Source organism: Schistocerca piceifrons, unplaced genomic scaffold (assembly GCF_021461385.2).
Source record: "Schistocerca piceifrons isolate TAMUIC-IGC-003096 unplaced genomic scaffold, iqSchPice1.1 HiC_scaffold_1772, whole genome shotgun sequence".
Classification (NCBI taxonomy): domain Eukaryota; kingdom Metazoa; phylum Arthropoda; class Insecta; order Orthoptera; family Acrididae; genus Schistocerca; species Schistocerca piceifrons.
In genome coordinates, this window is record NW_025727648.1 from 71,636 (window position 1) to 95,538 (window position 23,903).

At 51.3% G+C, this 23,903-nt stretch overlaps 14 non-coding genes across 14 annotated transcripts; all 14 read right to left on the reverse strand.

The window, feature by feature from the left end:
- Positions 1-513: 513 nt before the first annotated feature.
- Trnal-uaa lies at positions 514-597 on the reverse strand. The gene has a single exon. It is a non-coding gene; the product is annotated as a tRNA-Leu (tRNA).
- A 1,572-nt stretch (positions 598-2,169) lies between these two features.
- On the reverse strand, positions 2,170-2,253 carry Trnal-uaa. Its single transcript has one exon. It is a non-coding gene; the product is annotated as a tRNA-Leu (tRNA).
- A 1,572-nt stretch (positions 2,254-3,825) lies between these two features.
- On the reverse strand, positions 3,826-3,909 carry Trnal-uaa. The gene has a single exon. It is a non-coding gene; the product is annotated as a tRNA-Leu (tRNA).
- Positions 3,910-5,481: 1,572 nt separating this feature from the next.
- Positions 5,482-5,565, reverse strand: Trnal-uaa. The gene has a single exon. It is a non-coding gene; the product is annotated as a tRNA-Leu (tRNA).
- Positions 5,566-7,137: 1,572 nt separating this feature from the next.
- On the reverse strand, positions 7,138-7,221 carry Trnal-uaa. The gene has a single exon. It is a non-coding gene; the product is annotated as a tRNA-Leu (tRNA).
- A 3,228-nt stretch (positions 7,222-10,449) lies between these two features.
- On the reverse strand, positions 10,450-10,533 carry Trnal-uaa. Its single transcript has one exon. It is a non-coding gene; the product is annotated as a tRNA-Leu (tRNA).
- Positions 10,534-12,105: 1,572 nt separating this feature from the next.
- Trnal-uaa lies at positions 12,106-12,189 on the reverse strand. Its single transcript has one exon. It is a non-coding gene; the product is annotated as a tRNA-Leu (tRNA).
- Positions 12,190-13,761: 1,572 nt separating this feature from the next.
- On the reverse strand, positions 13,762-13,845 carry Trnal-uaa. The gene has a single exon. It is a non-coding gene; the product is annotated as a tRNA-Leu (tRNA).
- A 1,572-nt stretch (positions 13,846-15,417) lies between these two features.
- Positions 15,418-15,501, reverse strand: Trnal-uaa. The gene has a single exon. It is a non-coding gene; the product is annotated as a tRNA-Leu (tRNA).
- Positions 15,502-17,073: 1,572 nt separating this feature from the next.
- Trnal-uaa lies at positions 17,074-17,157 on the reverse strand. The gene has a single exon. It is a non-coding gene; the product is annotated as a tRNA-Leu (tRNA).
- Positions 17,158-18,729: 1,572 nt separating this feature from the next.
- Trnal-uaa lies at positions 18,730-18,813 on the reverse strand. Its single transcript has one exon. It is a non-coding gene; the product is annotated as a tRNA-Leu (tRNA).
- Positions 18,814-20,385: 1,572 nt separating this feature from the next.
- Positions 20,386-20,469, reverse strand: Trnal-uaa. The gene has a single exon. It is a non-coding gene; the product is annotated as a tRNA-Leu (tRNA).
- Positions 20,470-22,041: 1,572 nt separating this feature from the next.
- Positions 22,042-22,125, reverse strand: Trnal-uaa. Its single transcript has one exon. It is a non-coding gene; the product is annotated as a tRNA-Leu (tRNA).
- A 1,572-nt stretch (positions 22,126-23,697) lies between these two features.
- Trnal-uaa lies at positions 23,698-23,781 on the reverse strand. The gene has a single exon. It is a non-coding gene; the product is annotated as a tRNA-Leu (tRNA).
- Positions 23,782-23,903: the final 122 nt, after the last annotated feature.

Genomic DNA, 23,903 nt, shown 5'->3' on the forward strand with positions numbered 1-23,903 from the left:
GCTGGACCGTACCATTACCGCACAGCAGCACCAAAAACTAAGGAAAAAGGCAAAACTGAAGAAACCAACACACGCGGACTTCCTAGTTCGTCACCCAGCCGAGCACTAACCATGGCCAACGCTGCCTAATTTCGGTAATCGGACATGAACCCGTGTCGTTGGCACGGCATACAAGTTGGCGAGAATGTTGGCAGACGTGCGGACGTCTTAGTCCGTGTACAGATCACTTGGGATTTGCCTGACAGTCTCTCGCGTTGCCTTTTAGGGAAGGAAAATGGAATAGCCCTGAGCCACAACACAACGACCACGGAAACGTCCGTGAGAAGAGCTAAAACCCGGCACGAGGAAACTATGTTCCGCTATTTGTTTTCGGCCGCTCGGGCTATCGGACGTGCGACGCCCGCACTGCTGTCACTGTCGTCTCTAGTAAAATCTCCACGGCGTGTTTCTGCGTAATTTACTTGTTCTATAAGATCAAGGGAGTACGTTAGTTTCAGAATGTTGAAAAAGAATTGTCAGATGTGGGGTTCGAACCCACGCTCCCTTACGGGAAGCAGAGCTTAAATCTGGCGCCTTAGACCGCTCGGCCAATCTGACGCGCAAGACAAGCGCTCCAGTGACTTCCATCTTTAGCAAGACCTCAGGAACCTCACTCCGAAATCTGTTTCTTTTTTCGGTAGGATGGAATTATGTCAGTTTCAGAATATGTGAGACGCAATGTCAGATGTGGCGTACTAAACGCACCCTCGCTTTCGGGAAACAATGTGGCGCGTTGGACCGCTTTCTTCCGTCGCTTCCAGTTTGAACTGTGACTAGCAAAACTGTATTTAGTAATAGGAACATTTTCACATTGATGCAAAGAAAACTAGATATTAACGAACGGCGAATGAGACCGTTTCCTAGCAACAGCCACGCTGTGCATTACGCACTCGTGGGAAGCCAATGAAATATTTCATGTGAGGCTCTAACTGTCGGCCTTCACTTTCCAATACTTAGGCACTGCCCCGGTGGTACCGACGCATACATACTGAAACGTCTTTGGATCGTCAGTGAGTACTTCATATTAGAAATTTCGTGTTCGCCCTGATGTGCATTAAAGGGCCAATTTATCAGAGAAAGTCAGTTCTGCGCCTAGTTACAGTATGTCACCCTAGCAGCGCCAGGAAATCGGGTTCAGTGGTGCTCGCGTTGCACTCGGCGTTGAGCGCCTGCAGCGCTATCGCCTTCGGCCTCTGGCGCCAGGAGGGAAGGCGACACATGATGGCGCAAGCAGCGCGTAGCAGAAGGCGGTGGTGGTGTGTCGGTCAGCATGGTTGCTTCCCAAGTAGCTGCTCCGGGTTCGAAGGCCGGACATCGCACGGAAGTTGTCTCCTTTACGCAGGAGAGTGTTTTCAACGGTACAAATGGTTTCCCTTCTCCCTTCGTAGGCTAGTGCGGATTACGATTCACAGCATCGTGTGTCTCCATGTGTCGACTTGTCTCGACTTTGCTCGGCTGACGCGAAAGCTGACGCTTGCAAATGGGCGTATATGTAGAGGACAGGCGCTAGAAACGACTGGGAGAGTCCACATCGACAAACACACAACGGACCCTTTCATTTGACTGTGGCCGCACGTTCGCGCCTTTGCGTACCGAGAGCAAGAGGGGGGTCAGCGAGCTGGACCGTACCATTACCGCACAGCAGCACCAAAAACTAAGGAAAACGGCAAAACTGAAGAAACCAACACACGCGGACTTCCTAGTTCGTCACCCAGCCGAGCACTAACCATGGCCAACGCTGCCTAATTTCGGTAATCGGACATGAACCCGTGTCGTTGGCACGGCATACAAGTTGGCGAGAATGTTGGCAGACGTGCGGACGTCTTAGTCCGTGTACAGATCACTTGGGATTTGCCTGACAGTCTCTCGCGTTGCCTTTTAGGGAAGGAAAATGGAATAGCCCTGAGCCACAACACAACGACCACGGAAACGTCCGTGAGAAGAGCTAAAACCCGGCACGAGGAAACTATGTTCCGCTATTTGTTTTCGGCCGCTCGGGCTATCGGACGTGCGACGCCCGCACTGCTGTCACTGTCGTCTCTAGTAAAATCTCCACGGCGTGTTTCTGCGTAATTTACTTGTTCTATAAGATCAAGGGAGTACGTTAGTTTCAGAATGTTTAAAAAGCATTGTCAGATGTGGGGTTCGAACCCACGCTCCCTTACGGGAAGCAGAGCTTAAATCTGGCGCCTTAGACCGCTCGGCCAATCTGACGCGCAAGACAAGCGCTCCAGTGACTTCCATCTCTAGCAAGACCTCAGGAACCTCACTCCGAAATCTGTTTCTTTTTTCGGTAGGATGGAATTATGTCAGTTTCAGAATATGTGAGACGCAATGTCAGATGTGGCGTACTAAACGCACCCTCGCTTTCGGGAAACAATGTGGCGCGTTGGACCGCTTTCTTCCGTCGCTTCCAGTTTGAACTGTGACTAGCAAAACTGTATTTAGTAATAGGAACATTTTCACATTGATGCAAAGAAAACTAGATATTAACGAACGGCGAATGAGACCGTTTCCTAGCAACAGCCACGCTGTGCATTACGCACTCGTGGGAAGCCAATGAAATATTTCATGTGAGGCTCTAACTGTCGGCCTTCACTTTCCAATACTTAGGCACTGCCCCGGTGGTACCGACGCATACATACTGAAACGTCTTTGGATCGTCAGTGAGTACTTCATATTAGAAATTTCGTGTTCGCCCTGATGTGCATTAAAGGGCCAATTTATCAGAGAAAGTCAGTTCTGCGCCTAGTTACAGTATGTCACCCTAGCAGCGCCAGGAAATCGGGTTCAGTGGTGCTCGCGTTGCACTCGGCGTTGAGCGCCTGCAGCGCTATCGCCTTCGGCCTCTGGCGCCAGGAGGGAAGGCGACACATGATGGCGCAAGCAGCGCGTAGCAGAAGGCGGTGGTGGTGTGTCGGTCAGCATGGTTGCTTCCCAAGTAGCTGCTCCGGGTTCGAAGGCCGGACATCGCACGGAAGTTGTCTCCTTTACGCAGGAGAGTGTTTTCAACGGTACAAATGGTTTCCCTTCTCCCTTCGTAGGCTAGTGCGGATTACGATTCACAGCATCGTGTGTCTCCATGTGTCGACTTGTCTCGACTTTGCTCGGCTGACGCGAAAGCTGACGCTTGCAAATGGGCGTATATGTAGAGGACAGGCGCTAGAAACGACTGGGAGAGTCCACATCGACAAACACACAACGGACCCTTTCATTTGACTGTGGCCGCACGTTCGCGCCTTTGCGTACCGAGAGCAAGAGGGGGGTCAGCGAGCTGGACCGTACCATTACCGCACAGCAGCACCAAAAACTAAGGAAAAAGGCAAAACTGAAGAAACCAACACACGCGGACTTCCTAGTTCGTCACCCAGCCGAGCACTAACCATGGCCAACGCTGCCTAATTTCGGTAATCGGACATGAACCCGTGTCGTTGGCACGGCATACAAGTTGGCGAGAATGTTGGCAGACGTGCGGACGTCTTAGTCCGTGTACAGATCACTTGGGATTTGCCTGACAGTCTCTCGCGTTGCCTTTTAGGGAAGGAAAATGGAATAGCCCTGAGCCACAACACAACGACCACGGAAACGTCCGTGAGAAGAGCTAAAACCCGGCACGAGGAAACTATGTTCCGCTATTTGTTTTCGGCCGCTCGGGCTATCGGACGTGCGACGCCCGCACTGCTGTCACTGTCGTCTCTAGTAAAATCTCCACGGCGTGTTTCTGCGTAATTTACTTGTTCTATAAGATCAAGGGAGTACGTTAGTTTCAGAATGTTTAAAAAGCATTGTCAGATGTGGGGTTCGAACCCACGCTCCCTTACGGGAAGCAGAGCTTAAATCTGGCGCCTTAGACCGCTCGGCCAATCTGACGCGCAAGACAAGCGCTCCAGTGACTTCCATCTCTAGCAAGACCTCAGGAACCTCACTCCGAAATCTGTTTCTTTTTTCGGTAGGATGGAATTATGTCAGTTTCAGAATATGTGAGACGCAATGTCAGATGTGGCGTACTAAACGCACCCTCGCTTTCGGGAAACAATGTGGCGCGTTGGACCGCTTTCTTCCGTCGCTTCCAGTTTGAACTGTGACTAGCAAAACTGTATTTAGTAATAGGAACATTTTCACATTGATGCAAAGAAAACTAGATATTAACGAACGGCGAATGAGACCGTTTCCTAGCAACAGCCACGCTGTGCATTACGCACTCGTGGGAAGCCAATGAAATATTTCATGTGAGGCTCTAACTGTCGGCCTTCACTTTCCAATACTTAGGCACTGCCCCGGTGGTACCGACGCATACATACTGAAACGTCTTTGGATCGTCAGTGAGTACTTCATATTAGAAATTTCGTGTTCGCCCTGATGTGCATTAAAGGGCCAATTTATCAGAGAAAGTCAGTTCTGCGCCTAGTTACAGTATGTCACCCTAGCAGCGCCAGGAAATCGGGTTCAGTGGTGCTCGCGTTGCACTCGGCGTTGAGCGCCTGCAGCGCTATCGCCTTCGGCCTCTGGCGCCAGGAGGGAAGGCGACACATGATGGCGCAAGCAGCGCGTAGCAGAAGGCGGTGGTGGTGTGTCGGTCAGCATGGTTGCTTCCCAAGTAGCTGCTCCGGGTTCGAAGGCCGGACATCGCACGGAAGTTGTCTCCTTTACGCAGGAGAGTGTTTTCAACGGTACAAATGGTTTCCCTTCTCCCTTCGTAGGCTAGTGCGGATTACGATTCACAGCATCGTGTGTCTCCATGTGTCGACTTGTCTCGACTTTGCTCGGCTGACGCGAAAGCTGACGCTTGCAAATGGGCGTATATGTAGAGGACAGGCGCTAGAAACGACTGGGAGAGTCCACATCGACAAACACACAACGGACCCTTTCATTTGACTGTGGCCGCACGTTCGCGCCTTTGCGTACCGAGAGCAAGAGGGGGGTCAGCGAGCTGGACCGTACCATTACCGCACAGCAGCACCAAAAACTAAGGAAAAAGGCAAAACTGAAGAAACCAACACACGCGGACTTCCTAGTTCGTCACCCAGCCGAGCACTAACCATGGCCAACGCTGCCTAATTTCGGTAATCGGACATGAACCCGTGTCGTTGGCACGGCATACAAGTTGGCGAGAATGTTGGCAGACGTGCGGACGTCTTAGTCCGTGTACAGATCACTTGGGATTTGCCTGACAGTCTCTCGCGTTGCCTTTTAGGGAAGGAAAATGGAATAGCCCTGAGCCACAACACAACGACCACGGAAACGTCCGTGAGAAGAGCTAAAACCCGGCACGAGGAAACTATGTTCCGCTATTTGTTTTCGGCCGCTCGGGCTATCGGACGTGCGACGCCCGCACTGCTGTCACTGTCGTCTCTAGTAAAATCTCCACGGCGTGTTTCTGCGTAATTTACTTGTTCTATAAGATCAAGGGAGTACGTTAGTTTCAGAATGTTGAAAAAGAATTGTCAGATGTGGGGTTCGAACCCACGCTCCCTTACGGGAAGCAGAGCTTAAATCTGGCGCCTTAGACCGCTCGGCCAATCTGACCCGCAAGACAAGCGCTCCAGTGACTTCCATCTTTAGCAAGACCTCAGGAACCTCACTCCGAAATCTGTTTCTTTTTTCGGTAGGATGGAATTATGTCAGTTTCACAATATGTGAGACGCAATGTCAGATGTGGCGTACTAAACGCACCCTCGCTTTCGGGAAACAATGTGGCGCGTTGGACCGCTTTCTTCCGTCGCTTCCAGTTTGAACTGTGACTAGCAAAACTGTATTTAGTAATAGGAACATTTTCACATTGATGCAAAGAAAACTAGATATTAACGAACGGCGAATGAGACCGTTTCCTAGCAACAGCCACGCTGTGCATTACGCACTCGTGGGAAGCCAATGAAATATTTCATGTGAGGCTCTAACTGTCGGCCTTCACTTTCCAATACTTAGGCACTGCCCCGGTGGTACCGACGCATACATACTGAAACGTCTTTGGATCGTCAGTGAGTACTTCATATTAGAAATTTCGTGTTCGCCCTGATGTGCATTAAAGGGCCAATTTATCAGAGAAAGTCAGTTCTGCGCCTAGTTACAGTATGTCACCCTAGCAGCGCCAGGAAATCGGGTTCAGTGGTGCTCGCGTTGCACTCGGCGTTGAGCGCCTGCAGCGCTATCGCCTTCGGCCTCTGGCGCCAGGAGGGAAGGCGACACATGATGGCGCAAGCAGCGCGTAGCAGAAGGCGGTGGTGGTGTGTCGGTCAGCATGGTTGCTTCCCAAGTAGCTGCTCCGGGTTCGAAGGCCGGACATCGCACGGAAGTTGTCTCCTTTACGCAGGAGAGTGTTTTCAACGGTACAAATGGTTTCCCTTCTCCCTTCGTAGGCTAGTGCGGATTACGATTCACAGCATCGTGTGTCTCCATGTGTCGACTTGTCTCGACTTTGCTCGGCTGACGCGAAAGCTGACGCTTGCAAATGGGCGTATATGTAGAGGACAGGCGCTAGAAACGACTGGGAGAGTCCACATCGACAAACACACAACGGACCCTTTCATTTGACTGTGGCCGCACGTTCGCGCCTTTGCGTACCGAGAGCAAGAGGGGGGTCAGCGAGCTGGACCGTACCATTACCGCACAGCAGCACCAAAAACTAAGGAAAACGGCAAAACTGAAGAAACCAACACACGCGGACTTCCTAGTTCGTCACCCAGCCGAGCACTAACCATGGCCAACGCCGCCTAATTTCGGTAATCGGACATGAACCCGTGTCGTTGGCACGGCATACAAGTTGGCGAGAATGTTGGCAGACGTGCGGACGTCTTAGTCCGTGTACAGATCACTTGGGATTTGCCTGACAGTCTCTCGCGTTGCCTTTTAGGGAAGGAAAATGGAATAGCCCTGAGCCACAACACAACGACCACGGAAACGTCCGTGAGAAGAGCTAAAACCCGGCACGAGGAAACTATGTTCCGCTATTTGTTTTCGGCCGCTCGGGCTATCGGACGTGCGACGCCCGCACTGCTGTCACTGTCGTCTCTAGTAAAATCTCCACGGCGTGTTTCTGCGTAATTTACTTGTTCTATAAGATCAAGGGAGTACGTTAGTTTCAGAATGTTTAAAAAGCATTGTCAGATGTGGGGTTCGAACCCACGCTCCCTTACGGGAAGCAGAGCTTAAATCTGGCGCCTTAGACCGCTCGGCCAATCTGACGCGCAAGACAAGCGCTCCAGTGACTTCCATCTCTAGCAAGACCTCAGGAACCTCACTCCGAAATCTGTTTCTTTTTTCGGTAGGATGGAATTATGTCAGTTTCAGAATATGTGAGACGCAATGTCAGATGTGGCGTACTAAACGCACCCTCGCTTTCGGGAAACAATGTGGCGCGTTGGACCGCTTTCTTCCGTCGCTTCCAGTTTGAACTGTGACTAGCAAAACTGTATTTAGTAATAGGAACATTTTCACATTGATGCAAAGAAAACTAGATATTAACGAACGGCGAATGAGACCGTTTCCTAGCAACAGCCACGCTGTGCATTACGCACTCGTGGGAAGCCAATGAAATATTTCATGTGAGGCTCTAACTGTCGGCCTTCACTTTCCAATACTTAGGCACTGCCCCGGTGGTACCGACGCATACATACTGAAACGTCTTTGGATCGTCAGTGAGTACTTCATATTAGAAATTTCGTGTTCGCCCTGATGTGCATTAAAGGGCCAATTTATCAGAGAAAGTCAGTTCTGCGCCTAGTTACAGTATGTCACCCTAGCAGCGCCAGGAAATCGGGTTCAGTGGTGCTCGCGTTGCACTCGGCGTTGAGCGCCTGCAGCGCTATCGCCTTCGGCCTCTGGCGCCAGGAGGGAAGGCGACACATGATGGCGCAAGCAGCGCGTAGCAGAAGGCGGTGGTGGTGTGTCGGTCAGCATGGTTGCTTCCCAAGTAGCTGCTCCGGGTTCGAAGGCCGGACATCGCACGGAAGTTGTCTCCTTTACGCAGGAGAGTGTTTTTAACGGTACAAATGGTTTCCCTTCTCCCTTCGTAGGCTAGTGCGGATTACGATTCACAGCATCGTGTGTCTCCATGTGTCGACTTGTCTCGACTTTGCTCGGCTGACGCGAAAGCTGACGCTTGCAAATGGGCGTATATGTAGAGGACAGGCGCTAGAAACGACTGGGAGAGTCCACATCGACAAACACACAACGGACCCTTTCATTTGACTGTGGCCGCACGTTCGCGCCTTTGCGTACCGAGAGCAAGAGGGGGGTCAGCGAGCTGGACCGTACCTTTACCGCACAGCAGCACCAAAAACTAAGGAAAAAGGCAAAACTGAAGAAACCAACACACGCGGACTTCCTAGTTCGTCACCCAGCCGAGCACTAACCATGGCCAACGCTGCCTAATTTCGGTAATCGGACATGAACCCGTGTCGTTGGCACGGCATACAAGTTGGCGAGAATGTTGGCAGACGTGCGGACGTCTTAGTCCGTGTACAGATCACTTGGGATTTGCCTGACAGTCTCTCGCGTTGCCTTTTAGGGAAGGAAAATGGAATAGCCCTGAGCCACAACACAACGACCACGGAAACGTCCGTGAGAAGAGCTAAAACCCGGCACGAGGAAACTATGTTCCGCTATTTGTTTTCGGCCGCTCGGGCTATCGGACGTGCGACGCCCGCACTGCTGTCACTGTCGTCTCTAGTAAAATCTCCACGGCGTGTTTCTGCGTAATTTACTTGTTCTATAAGATCAAGGGAGTACGTTAGTTTCAGAATGTTGAAAAAGAATTGTCAGATGTGGGGTTCGAACCCACGCTCCCTTACGGGAAGCAGAGCTTAAATCTTGCGCCTGAGACCGCTCGGCCAGTCTGACGCGCAAGACAAGCGCTCCAGTGACTTCCATCTCTAGCAAGACCTCAGGAACCTCACTCCGAAATCTGTTTCTTTTTTCGGTAGGATGGAATTATGTCAGTTTCAGAATATGTGAGACGCAATGTCAGATGTGGCGTACTAAACGCACCCTCGCTTTCGGGAAACAATGTGGCGCGTTGGACCGCTTTCTTCCGTCGCTTCCAGTTTGAACTGTGACTAGCAAAACTGTATTTAGTAATAGGAACATTTTCACATTGATGCAAAGAAAACTAGATATTAACGAACGGCGAATGAGACCGTTTCCTAGCAACAGCCACGCTGTGCATTACGCACTCGTGGGAAGCCAATGAAATATTTCATGTGAGGCTCTAACTGTCGGCCTTCACTTTCCAATACTTAGGCACTGCCCCGGTGGTACCGACGCATACATACTGAAACGTCTTTGGATCGTCAGTGAGTACTTCATATTAGAAATTTCGTGTTCGCCCTGATGTGCATTAAAGGGCCAATTTATCAGAGAAAGTCAGTTCTGCGCCTAGTTACAGTATGTCACCCTAGCAGCGCCAGGAAATCGGGTTCAGTGGTGCTCGCGTTGCACTCGGCGTTGAGCGCCTGCAGCGCTATCGCCTTCGGCCTCTGGCGCCAGGAGGGAAGGCGACACATGATGGCGCAAGCAGCGCGTAGCAGAAGGCGGTGGTGGTGTGTCGGTCAGCATGGTTGCTTCCCAAGTAGCTGCTCCGGGTTCGAAGGCCGGACATCGCACGGAAGTTGTCTCCTTTACGCAGGAGAGTGTTTTTAACGGTACAAATGGTTTCCCTTCTCCCTTCGTAGGCTAGTGCGGATTACGATTCACAGCATCGTGTGTCTCCATGTGTCGACTTGTCTCGACTTTGTTCGGCTGACGCGAAAGCTGACGCTTGCAAATGGGCGTATATGTAGAGGACAGGCGCTAGAAACGACTGGGAGAGTCCACATCGACAAACACACAACGGACCCTTTCATTTGACTGTGGCCGCACGTTCGCGCCTTTGCGTACCGAGAGCAAGAGGGGGGTCAGCGAGCTGGACCGTACCTTTACCGCACAGCAGCACCAAAAACTAAGGAAAAAGGCAAAACTGAAGAAACCAACACACGCGGACTTCCTAGTTCGTCACCCAGCCGAGCACTAACCATGGCCAACGCTGCCTAATTTCGGTAATCGGACATGAACCCGTGTCGTTGGCACGGCATACAAGTTGGCGAGAATGTTGGCAGACGTGCGGACGTCTTAGTCCGTGTACAGATCACTTGGGATTTGCCTGACAGTCTCTCGCGTTGCCTTTTAGGGAAGGAAAATGGAATAGCCCTGAGCCACAACACAACGACCACGGAAACGTCCGTGAGAAGAGCTAAAACCCGGCACGAGGAAACTATGTTCCGCTATTTGTTTTCGGCCGCTCGGGCTATCGGACGTGCGACGCCCGCACTGCTGTCACTGTCGTCTCTAGTAAAATCTCCACGGCGTGTTTCTGCGTAATTTACTTGTTCTATAAGATCAAGGGAGTACGTTAGTTTCAGAATGTTGAAAAAGAATTGTCAGATGTGGGGTTCGAACCCACGCTCCCTTACGGGAAGCAGAGCTTAAATCTGGCGCCTTAGACCGCTCGGCCAATCTGACGCGCAAGACAAGCGCTCCAGTGACTTCCATCTCTAGCAAGACCTCAGGAACCTCACTCCGAAATCTGTTTCTTTTTTCGGTAGGATGGAATTATGTCAGTTTCAGAATATGTGAGACGCAATGTCAGATGTGGCGTACTAAACGCACCCTCGCTTTCGGGAAACAATGTGGCGCGTTGGACCGCTTTCTTCCGTCGCTTCCAGTTTGAACTGTGACTAGCAAAACTGTATTTAGTAATAGGAACATTTTCACATTGATGCAAAGAAAACTAGATATTAACGAACGGCGAATGAGACCGTTTCCTAGCAACAGCCACGCTGTGCATTACGCACTCGTGGGAAGCCAATGAAATATTTCATGTGAGGCTCTAACTGTCGGCCTTCACTTTCCAATACTTAGGCACTGCCCCGGTGGTACCGACGCATACATACTGAAACGTCTTTGGATCGTCAGTGAGTACTTCATATTAGAAATTTCGTGTTCGCCCTGATGTGCATTAAAGGGCCAATTTATCAGAGAAAGTCAGTTCTGCGCCTAGTTACAGTATGTCACCCTAGCAGCGCCAGGAAATCGGGTTCAGTGGTGCTCGCGTTGCACTCGGCGTTGAGCGCCTGCAGCGCTATCGCCTTCGGCCTCTGGCGCCAGGAGGGAAGGCGACACATGATGGCGCAAGCAGCGCGTAGCAGAAGGCGGTGGTGGTGTGTCGGTCAGCATGGTTGCTTCCCAAGTAGCTGCTCCGGGTTCGAAGGCCGGACATCGCACGGAAGTTGTCTCCTTTACGCAGGAGAGTGTTTTTAACGGTACAAATGGTTTCCCTTCTCCCTTCGTAGGCTAGTGCGGATTACGATTCACAGCATCGTGTGTCTCCATGTGTCGACTTGTCTCGACTTTGCTCGGCTGACGCGAAAGCTGACGCTTGCAAATGGGCGTATATGTAGAGGACAGGCGCTAGAAACGACTGGGAGAGTCCACATCGACAAACACACAACGGACCCTTTCATTTGACTGTGGCCGCACGTTCGCGCCTTTGCGTACCGAGAGCAAGAGGGGGGTCAGCGAGCTGGACCGTACCATTACCGCACAGCAGCACCAAAAACTAAGGAAAAAGGCAAAACTGAAGAAACCAACACACGCGGACTTCCTAGTTCGTCACCCAGCCGAGCACTAACCATGGCCAACGCTGCCTAATTTCGGTAATCGGACATGAACCCGTGTCGTTGGCACGGCATACAAGTTGGCGAGAATGTTGGCAGACGTGCGGACGTCTTAGTCCGTGTACAGATCACTTGGGATTTGCCTGACAGTCTCTCGCGTTGCCTTTTAGGGAAGGAAAATGGAATAGCCCTGAGCCACAACACAACGACCACGGAAACGTCCGTGAGAAGAGCTAAAACCCGGCACGAGGAAACTATGTTCCGCTATTTGTTTTCGGCCGCTCGGGCTATCGGACGTGCGACGCCCGCACTGCTGTCACTGTCGTCTCTAGTAAAATCTCCACGGCGTGTTTCTGCGTAATTTACTTGTTCTATAAGATCAAGGGAGTACGTTAGTTTCAGAATGTTTAAAAAGCATTGTCAGATGTGGGGTTCGAACCCACGCTCCCTTACGGGAAGCAGAGCTTAAATCTGGCGCCTTAGACCGCTCGGCCAATCTGACGCGCAAGACAAGCGCTCCAGTGACTTCCATCTCTAGCAAGACCTCAGGAACCTCACTCCGAAATCTGTTTCTTTTTTCGGTAGGATGGAATTATGTCAGTTTCAGAATATGTGAGACGCAATGTCAGATGTGGCGTACTAAACGCACCCTCGCTTTCGGGAAACAATGTGGCGCGTTGGACCGCTTTCTTCCGTCGCTTCCAGTTTGAACTGTGACTAGCAAAACTGTATTTAGTAATAGGAACATTTTCACATTGATGCAAAGAAAACTAGATATTAACGAACGGCGAATGAGACCGTTTCCTAGCAACAGCCACGCTGTGCATTACGCACTCGTGGGAAGCCAATGAAATATTTCATGTGAGGCTCTAACTGTCGGCCTTCACTTTCCAATACTTAGGCACTGCCCCGGTGGTACCGACGCATACATACTGAAACGTCTTTGGATCGTCAGTGAGTACTTCATATTAGAAATTTCGTGTTCGCCCTGATGTGCATTAAAGGGCCAATTTATCAGAGAAAGTCAGTTCTGCGCCTAGTTACAGTATGTCACCCTAGCAGCGCCAGGAAATCGGGTTCAGTGGTGCTCGCGTTGCACTCGGCGTTGAGCGCCTGCAGCGCTATCGCCTTCGGCCTCTGGCGCCAGGAGGGAAGGCGACACATGATGGCGCAAGCAGCGCGTAGCAGAAGGCGGTGGTGGTGTGTCGGTCAGCATGGTTGCTTCCCAAGTAGCTGCTCCGGGTTCGAAGGCCGGACATCGCACGGAAGTTGTCTCCTTTACGCAGGAGAGTGTTTTTAACGGTACAAATGGTTTCCCTTCTCCCTTCGTAGGCTAGTGCGGATTACGATTCACAGCATCGTGTGTCTCCATGTGTCGACTTGTCTCGACTTTGCTCGGCTGACGCGAAAGCTGACGCTTGCAAATGGGCATATATGTAGAGGACAGGCGCTAGAAACGACTGGGAGAGTCCACATCGACAAACACACAACGGACCCTTTCATTTGACTGTGGCCGCACGTTCGCGCCTTTGCGTACCGAGAGCAAGAGGGGGGTCAGCGAGCTGGACCGTACCATTACCGCACAGCAGCACCAAAAACTAAGGAAAAAGGCAAAACTGAAGAAACCAACACACGCGGACTTCCTAGTTCGTCACCCAGCCGAGCACTAACCATGGCCAACGCTGCCTAATTTCGGTAATCGGACATGAACCCGTGTCGTTGGCACGGCATACAAGTTGGCGAGAATGTTGGCAGACGTGCGGACGTCTTAGTCCGTGTACAGATCACTTGGGATTTGCCTGACAGTCTCTCGCGTTGCCTTTTAGGGAAGGAAAATGGAATAGCCCTGAGCCACAACACAACGACCACGGAAACGTCCGTGAGAAGAGCTAAAACCCGGCACGAGGAAACTATGTTCCGCTATTTGTTTTCGGCCGCTCGGGCTATCGGACGTGCGACGCCCGCACTGCTGTCACTGTCGTCTCTAGTAAAATCTCCACGGCGTGTTTCTGCGTAATTTACTTGTTCTATAAGATCAAGGGAGTACGTTAGTTTCAGAATGTTTAAAAAGCATTGTCAGATGTGGGGTTCGAACCCACGCTCCCTTACGGGAAGCAGAGCTTAAATCTGGCGCCTTAGACCGCTCGGCCAATCTGACGCGCAAGACAAGCGCTCCAGTGACTTCCATCTCTAGCAAGACCTCAGGAACCTCACTCCGAAATCTGTTTCTTTTTTCGGTAGGATGGAATTATGTCAGTTTCAGAATATGTGAGACGCAATGTCAGATGTGGCGTACTAAACGCACCCTCGCTTTCGGGAAACAATGTGGCGCGTTGGACCGCTTTCTTCCGTCGCTTCCAGTTTGAACTGTGACTAGCAAAACTGTATTTAGTAATAGGAACATTTTCACATTGATGCAAAGAAAACTAGATATTAACGAACGGCGAATGAGACCGTTTCCTAGCAACAGCCACGCTGTGCATTACGCACTCGTGGGAAGCCAATGAAATATTTCATGTGGGGCTCTAACTGTCGGCCTTCACTTTCCAATACTTAGGCACTGCCCCGGTGGTACCGACGCATACATACTGAAACGTCTTTGGATCGTCAGTGAGTACTTCATATTAGAAATTTCGTGTTCGCCCTGATGTGCATTAAAGGGCCAATTTATCAGAGAAAGTCAGTTCTGCGCCTAGTTACAGTATGTCACCCTAGCAGCGCCAGGAAATCGGGTTCAGTGGTGCTCGCGTTGCACTCGGCGTTGAGCGCCTGCAGCGCTATCGCCTTCGGCCTCTGGCGCCAGGAGGGAAGGCGACACATGATGGCGCAAGCAGCGCGTAGCAGAAGGCGGTGGTGGTGTGTCGGTCAGCATGGTTGCTTCCCAAGTAGCTGCTCCGGGTTCGAAGGCCGGACATCGCACGGAAGTTGTCTCCTTTACGCAGGAGAGTGTTTTTAACGGTACAAATGGTTTCCCTTCTCCCTTCGTAGGCTAGTGCGGATTACGATTCACAGCATCGTGTGTCTCCATGTGTCGACTTGTCTCGACTTTGCTCGGCTGACGCGAAAGCTGACGCTTGCAAATGGGCGTATATGTAGAGGACAGGCGCTAGAAACGACTGGGAGAGTCCACATCGACAAACACACAACGGACCCTTTCATTTGACTGTGGCCGCACGTTCGCGCCTTTGCGTACCGAGAGCAAGAGGGGGGTCAGCGAGCTGGACCGTACCATTACCGCACAGCAGCACCAAAAACTAAGGAAAAAGGCAAAACTGAAGAAACCAACACACGCGGACTTCCTAGTTCGTCACCCAGCCGAGCACTAACCATGGCCAACGCTGCCTAATTTCGGTAATCGGACATGAACCCGTGTCGTTGGCACGGCATACAAGTTGGCGAGAATGTTGGCAGACGTGCGGACGTCTTAGTCCGTGTACAGATCACTTGGGATTTGCCTGACAGTCTCTCGCGTTGCCTTTTAGGGAAGGAAAATGGAATAGCCCTGAGCCACAACACAACGACCACGGAAACGTCCGTGAGAAGAGCTAAAACCCGGCACGAGGAAACTATGTTCCGCTATTTGTTTTCGGCCGCTCGGGCTATCGGACGTGCGACGCCCGCACTGCTGTCACTGTCGTCTCTAGTAAAATCTCCACGGCGTGTTTCTGCGTAATTTACTTGTTCTATAAGATCAAGGGAGTACGTTAGTTTCAGAATGTTTAAATAGCATTGTCAGATGTGGGGTTCGAACCCACGCTCCCTTACGGGAAGCAGAGCTTAAATCTGGCGCCTTAGACCGCTCGGCCAATCTGACGCGCAAGACAAGCGCTCCAGTGACTTCCATCTTTAGCAAGACCTCAGGAACCTCACTCCGAAATCTGTTTCTTTTTTCGGTAGGATGGAATTATGTCAGTTTCAGAATATGTGAGACGCAATGTCAGATGTGGCGTACTAAACGCACCCTCGCTTTCGGGAAACAATGTGGCGCGTTGGACCGCTTTCTTCCGTCGCTTCCAGTTTGAACTGTGACTAGCAAAACTGTATTTAGTAATAGGAACATTTTCACATTGATGCAAAGAAAACTAGATATTAACGAACGGCGAATGAGACCGTTTCCTAGCAACAGCCACGCTGTGCATTACGCACTCGTGGGAAGCCAATGAAATATTTCATGTGAGGCTCTAACTGTCGGCCTTCACTTTCCAATACTTAGGCACTGCCCCGGTGGTACCGACGCATACATACTGAAACGTCTTTGGATCGTCAGTGAGTACTTCATATTAGAAATTTCGTGTTCGCCCTGATGTGCATTAAAGGGCCAATTTATCAGAGAAAGTCAGTTCTGCGCCTAGTTACAGTATGTCACCCTAGCAGCGCCAGGAAATCGGGTTCAGTGGTGCTCGCGTTGCACTCGGCGTTGAGCGCCTGCAGCGCTATCGCCTTCGGCCTCTGGCGCCAGGAGGGAAGGCGACACATGATGGCGCAAGCAGCGCGTAGCAGAAGGCGGTGGTGGTGTGTCGGTCAGCATGGTTGCTTCCCAAGTAGCTGCTCCGGGTTCGAAGGCCGGACATCGCACGGAAGTTGTCTCCTTTACGCAGGAGAGTGTTTTCAACGGTACAAATGGTTTCCCTTCTCCCTTCGTAGGCTAGTGCGGATTACGATTCACAGCATCGTGTGTCTCCATGTGTCGACTTGTCTCGACTTTGCTCGGCTGACGCGAAAGCTGACGCTTGCAAATGGGCGTATATGTAGAGGACAGGCGCTAGAAACGACTGGGAGAGTCCACATCGACAAACACACAACGGACCCTTTCATTTGACTGTGGCCGCACGTTCGCGCCTTTGCGTACCGAGAGCAAGAGGGGGGTCAGCGAGCTGGACCGTACCATTACCGCACAGCAGCACCAAAAACTAAGGAAAAAGGCAAAACTGAAGAAACCAACACACGCGGACTTCCTAGTTCGTCACCCAGCCGAGCACTAACCATGGCCAACGCTGCCTAATTTCGGTAATCGGACATGAACCCGTGTCGTTGGCACGGCATACAAGTTGGCGAGAATGTTGGCAGACGTGCGGACGTCTTAGTCCGTGTACAGATCACTTGGGATTTGCCTGACAGTCTCTCGCGTTGCCTTTTAGGGAAGGAAAATGGAATAGCCCTGAGCCACAACACAACGACCACGGAAACGTCCGTGAGAAGAGCTAAAACCCGGCACGAGGAAACTATGTTCCGCTATTTGTTTTCGGCCGCTCGGGCTATCGGACGTGCGACGCCCGCACTGCTGTCACTGTCGTCTCTAGTAAAATCTCCACGGCGTGTTTCTGCGTAATTTACTTGTTCTATAAGATCAAGGGAGTACGTTAGTTTCAGAATGTTTAAATAGCATTGTCAGATGTGGGGTTCGAACCCACGCTCCCTTACGGGAAGCAGAGCTTAAATCTGGCGCCTTAGACCGCTCGGCCAATCTGACGCGCAAGACAAGCGCTCCAGTGACTTCCATCTTTAGCAAGACCTCAGGAACCTCACTCCGAAATCTGTTTCTTTTTTCGGTAGGATGGAATTATGTCAGTTTCAGAATATGTGAGACGCAATGTCAGATGTGGCGTACTAAACGCACCCTCGCTTTCGGGAAACAATGTGGCGCGTTGGACCGCTTTCTTCCGTCGCTTCCAGTTTGAACTGTGACTAGCAAAACTGTATTTAGTAATAGGAACATTTTCACATTGATGCAAAGAAAACTAGATATTAACGAACGGCGAATGAGACCGTTTCCTAGCAACAGCCACGCTGTGCATTACGCACTCGTGGGAAGCCAATGAAATATTTCATGTGAGGCTCTAACTGTCGGCCTTCACTTTCCAATACTTAGGCACTGCCCCGGTGGTACCGACGCATACATACTGAAACGTCTTTGGATCGTCAGTGAGTACTTCATATTAGAAATTTCGTGTTCGCCCTGATGTGCATTAAAGGGCCAATTTATCAGAGAAAGTCAGTTCTGCGCCTAGTTACAGTATGTCACCCTAGCAGCGCCAGGAAATCGGGTTCAGTGGTGCTCGCGTTGCACTCGGCGTTGAGCGCCTGCAGCGCTATCGCCTTCGGCCTCTGGCGCCAGGAGGGAAGGCGACACATGATGGCGCAAGCAGCGCGTAGCAGAAGGCGGTGGTGGTGTGTCGGTCAGCATGGTTGCTTCCCAAGTAGCTGCTCCGGGTTCGAAGGCCGGACATCGCACGGAAGTTGTCTCCTTTACGCAGGAGAGTGTTTTCAACGGTACAAATGGTTTCCCTTCTCCCTTCGTAGGCTAGTGCGGATTACGATTCACAGCATCGTGTGTCTCCATGTGTCGACTTGTCTCGACTTTGCTCGGCTGACGCGAAAGCTGACGCTTGCAAATGGGCGTATATGTAGAGGACAGGCGCTAGAAACGACTGGGAGAGTCCACATCGACAAACACACAACGGACCCTTTCATTTGACTGTGGCCGCACGTTCGCGCCTTTGCGTACCGAGAGCAAGAGGGGGGTCAGCGAGCTGGACCGTACCATTACCGCACAGCAGCACCAAAAACTAAGGAAAAAGGCAAAACTGAAGAAACCAACACACGCGGACTTCCTAGTTCGTCACCCAGCCGAGCACTAACCATGGCCAACGCTGCCTAATTTCGGTAATCGGACATGAACCCGTGTCGTTGGCACGGCATACAAGTTGGCGAGAATGTTGGCAGACGTGCGGACGTCTTAGTCCGTGTACAGATCACTTGGGATTTGCCTGACAGTCTCTCGCGTTGCCTTTTAGGGAAGGAAAATGGAATAGCCCTGAGCCACAACACAACGACCACGGAAACGTCCGTGAGAAGAGCTAAAACCCGGCACGAGGAAACTATGTTCCGCTATTTGTTTTCGGCCGCTCGGGCTATCGGACGTGCGACGCCCGCACTGCTGTCACTGTCGTCTCTAGTAAAATCTCCACGGCGTGTTTCTGCGTAATTTACTTGTTCTATAAGATCAAGGGAGTACGTTAGTTTCAGAATGTTTAAATAGCATTGTCAGATGTGGGGTTCGAACCCACGCTCCCTTACGGGAAGCAGAGCTTAAATCTGGCGCCTTAGACCGCTCGGCCAATCTGACGCGCAAGACAAGCGCTCCAGTGACTTCCATCTTTAGCAAGACCTCAGGAACCTCACTCCGAAATCTGTTTCTTTTTTCGGTAGGATGGAATTATGTCAGTTTCAGAATATGTGAGACGCAATGTCAGATGTGGCGTACTAAACGCACCCTCGCTTTCGGGAAACAATGTGGCGCGTTGGACCGCTTTCTTCCGTCGCTTCCAGTTTGAACTGTGACTAGCAAAACTGTATTTAGTAATAGGAACATTTTCACATTGATGCAAAGAAAACTAGATATTAACGAACGGCGAATGAGACCGTTTCCTAGCAACAGCCACGCTGTGCATTACGCACTCGTGGGAAGCCAATGAAATATTTCATGTGAGGCTCTAACTGTCGGCCTTCACTTTCCAATACTTAGGCACTGCCCCGGTGGTACCGACGCATACATACTGAAACGTCTTTGGATCGTCAGTGAGTACTTCATATTAGAAATTTCGTGTTCGCCCTGATGTGCATTAAAGGGCCAATTTATCAGAGAAAGTCAGTTCTGCGCCTAGTTACAGTATGTCACCCTAGCAGCGCCAGGAAATCGGGTTCAGTGGTGCTCGCGTTGCACTCGGCGTTGAGCGCCTGCAGCGCTATCGCCTTCGGCCTCTGGCGCCAGGAGGGAAGGCGACACATGATGGCGCAAGCAGCGCGTAGCAGAAGGCGGTGGTGGTGTGTCGGTCAGCATGGTTGCTTCCCAAGTAGCTGCTCCGGGTTCGAAGGCCGGACATCGCACGGAAGTTGTCTCCTTTACGCAGGAGAGTGTTTTCAACGGTACAAATGGTTTCCCTTCTCCCTTCGTAGGCTAGTGCGGATTACGATTCACAGCATCGTGTGTCTCCATGTGTCGACTTGTCTCGACTTTGCTCGGCTGACGCGAAAGCTGACGCTTGCAAATGGGCGTATATGTAGAGGACAGGCGCTAGAAACGACTGGGAGAGTCCACATCGACAAACACACAACGGACCCTTTCATTTGACTGTGGCCGCACGTTCGCGCCTTTGCGTACCGAGAGCAAGAGGGGGGTCAGCGAGCTGGACCGTACCATTACCGCACAGCAGCACCAAAAACTAAGGAAAAAGGCAAAACTGAAGAAACCAACACACGCGGACTTCCTAGTTCGTCACCCAGCCGAGCACTAACTATGGCCAACGCTGCCTAATTTCGGTAATCGGACATGAACCCGCGTCGTTGGCACGGCATACAAGTTGGCGAGAATGTTGGCAGACGTGCGGACGTCTTAGTCCGTGTACAGATCACTTGGGATTTGCCTGACAGTCTCTCGCGTTGCCTTTTAGGGAAGGAAAATGGAATAGCCCTGAGCCACAACACAACGACCACGGAAACGTCCGTGAGAAGAGCTAAAACCCGGCACGAGGAAACTATGTTCCGCTATTTGTTTTCGGCCGCTCGGGCTATCGGACGTGCGACGCCCGCACTGCTGTCACTGTCGTCTCTAGTAAAATCTCCACGGCGTGTTTCTGCGTAATTTACTTGTTCTATAAGATCAAGGGAGTACGTTAGTTTCAGAATGTTTAAAAAGCATTGTCAGATGTGGGGTTCGAACCCACGCTCCCTTACGGGAAGCAGAGCTTAAATCTGGCGCCTTAGACCGCTCGGCCAATCTGACGCGCAAGACAAGCGCTCCAGTGACTTCCATCTCTAGCAAGACCTCAGGAACCTCACTCCGAAATCTGTTTCTTTTTTCGGTAGGATGGAATTATGTCAGTTTCAGAATATGTGAGACGCAATGTCAGATGTGGCGTACTAAACGCACCCTCGCTTTCGGGAAACAATGTGGCGCGTTGGACCGCTTTCTTCCGTCGCTTCCAGTTTGAACTGTGACTAGCAAAACTGTATTTAGTAATAGGAACATTTTCACATTGATGCAAAGAAAACTAGATATTAACGAACGGCGAATGAGACCGTTTCCTAGCAACAGCCACGCTGTGCATTACGCACTCGTGGGAAGCCAATGAAATATTTCATGTGAGGCTCTAACTGTCGGCCTTCACTTTCCAATACTTAGGCACTGCCCCGGTGGTACCGACGCATACATACTGAAACGTCTTTGGATCGTCAGTGAGTACTTCATATTAGAAATTTCGTGTTCGCCCTGATGTGCATTAAAGGGCCAATTTATCAGAGAAAGTCAGTTCTGCGCCTAGTTACAGTATGTCACCCTAGCAGCGCCAGGAAATCGGGTTCAGTGGTGCTCGCGTTGCACTCGGCGTTGAGCGCCTGCAGCGCTATCGCCTTCGGCCTCTGGCGCCAGGAGGGAAGGCGACACATGATGGCGCAAGCAGCGCGTAGCAGAAGGCGGTGGTGGTGTGTCGGTCAGCATGGTTGCTTCCCAAGTAGCTGCTCCGGGTTCGAAGGCCGGACATCGCACGGAAGTTGTCTCCTTTACGCAGGAGAGTGTTTTCAACGGTACAAATGGTTTCCCTTCTCCCTTCGTAGGCTAGTGCGGATTACGATTCACAGCATCGTGTGTCTCCATGTGTCGACTTGTCTCGACTTTGCTCGGCTGACGCGAAAGCTGACGCTTGCAAATGGGCGTATATGTAGAGGACAGGCGCTAGAAACGACTGGGAGAGTCCACATCGACAAACACACAACGGACCCTTTCATTTGACTGTGGCCGCACGTTCGCGCCTTTGCGTACCGAGAGCAAGAGGGGGGTCAGCGAGCTGGACCGTACCATTACCGCACAGCAGCACCAAAAACTAAGGAAAAAGGCAAAACTGAAGAAACCAACACACGCGGACTTCCTAGTTCGTCACCCAGCCGAGCACTAACCATGGCCAACGCTGCCTAATTTCGGTAATCGGACATGAACCCGTGTCGTTGGCACGGCATACAAGTTGGCGAGAATGTTGGCAGACGTGCGGACGTCTTAGTCCGTGTACAGATCACTTGGGATTTGCCTGACAGTCTCTCGCGTTGCCTTTTAGGGAAGGAAAATGGAATAGCCCTGAGCCACAACACAACGACCACGGAAACGTCCGTGAGAAGAGCTAAAACCCGGCACGAGGAAACTATGTTCCGCTATTTGTTTTCGGCCGCTCGGGCTATCGGACGTGCGACGCCCGCACTGCTGTCACTGTCGTCTCTAGTAAAATCTCCACGGCGTGTTTCTGCGTAATTTACTTGTTCTATAAGATCAAGGGAGTACGTTAGTTTCAGAATGTTTAAAAAGCATTGTCAGATGTGGGGTTCGAACCCACGCTCCCTTACGGGAAGCAGAGCTTAAATCTGGCGCCTTAGACCGCTCGGCCAATCTGACGCGCAAGACAAGCGCTCCAGTGACTTCCATCTCTAGCAAGACCTCAGGAACCTCACTCCGAAATCTGTTTCTTTTTTCGGTAGGATGGAATTATGTCAGTTTCAGAATATGTGAGACGCAATGTCAGATGTGGCGTACTAAACGCACCCTCGCTTTCGGGAAACAATGTGGCGCGTTGGACCGCTTTCTTCCGTCGCTTCCAGTTTGAACTGTGACTAGCAAAACTGTATTTAGTAATAGGAACATTTTCACATTGATGCAAAGAAAACTAGATATTAACGAACGGCGAATGAGACCGTTTCCTAGCAACAGCCACGCTGTGCATTACGCACTCGTGGGAAGCCAATGAAATATTTCATGTGAGGCTCTAACTGTCGGCCTTCACTTTCCAATACTTAGGCACTGCCCCGGTGGTACCGACGCATACATACTGAAACGTCTTTGGATCGTCAGTGAGTACTTCATATTAGAAATTTCGTGTTCGCCCTGATGTGCATTAAAGGGCCAATTTATCAGAGAAAGTCAGTTCTGCGCCTAGTTACAGTATGTCACCCTAGCAGCGCCAGGAAATCGGGTTCAGTGGTGCTCGCGTTGCACTCGGCGTTGAGCGCCTGCAGCGCTATCGCCTTCGGCCTCTGGCGCCAGGAGGGAAGGCGACACATGATGGCGCAAGCAGCGCGTAGCAGAAGGCGGTGGTGGTGTGTCGGTCAGCATGGTTGCTTCCCAAGTAGCTGCTCCGGGTTCGAAGGCCGGACATCGCACGGAAGTTGTCTCCTTTACGCAGGAGAGTGTTTTTAACGGTACAAATGGTTTCCCTTCTCCCTTCGTAGGCTAGTGCGGATTACGATTCACAGCATCGTGTGTCTCCATGTGTCGACTTGTCTCGACTTTGCTCGGCTGACGCGAAAGCTGACGCTTGCAAATGGGCGTATATGTAGAGGACAGGCGCTAGAAACGACTGGGAGAGTCCACATCGACAAACACACAACGGACCCTTTCATTTGACTGTGGCCGCACGTTCGCGCCTTTGCGTACCGAGAGCAAGAGGGGGGTCAGCGAGCTGGACCGTACCATTACCGCACAGCAGCACCAAAAACTAAGGAAAAAGGCAAAACTGAAGAAACCAACACACGCGGACTTCCTAGTTCGTCACCCAGCCGAGCACTAACCATGGCCAACGCTGCCTAATTTCGGTAATCGGACATGAACCCGTGTCGTTGGCACGGCATACAAGTTGGCGAGAATGTTGGCAGACGTGCGGACGTCTTAGTCCGTGTACAGATCACTTGGGATTTGCCTGACAGTCTCTCGCGTTGCCTTTTAGGGAAGGAAAATGGAATAGCCCTGAGCCACAACACAACGACCACGGAAACGTCCGTGAGAAGAGCTAAAACCCGGCACGAGGAAACTATGTTCCGCTATTTGTTTTCGGCCGCTCGGGCTATCGGACGTGCGACGCCCGCACTGCTGTCACTGTCGTCTCTAGTAAAATCTCCACGGCGTGTTTCTGCGTAATTTACTTGTTCTATAAGATCAAGGGAGTACGTTAGTTTCAGAATGTTTAAATAGCATTGTCAGATGTGGGGTTCGAACCCACGCTCCCTTACGGGAAGCAGAGCTTAAATCTGGCGCCTTAGACCGCTCGGCCAATCTGACGCGCAAGACAAGCGCTCCAGTGACTTCCATCTTTAGCAAGACCTCAGGAACCTCACTCCGAAATCTGTTTCTTTTTTCGGTAGGATGGAATTATGTCAGTTTCAGAATATGTGAGACGCAAT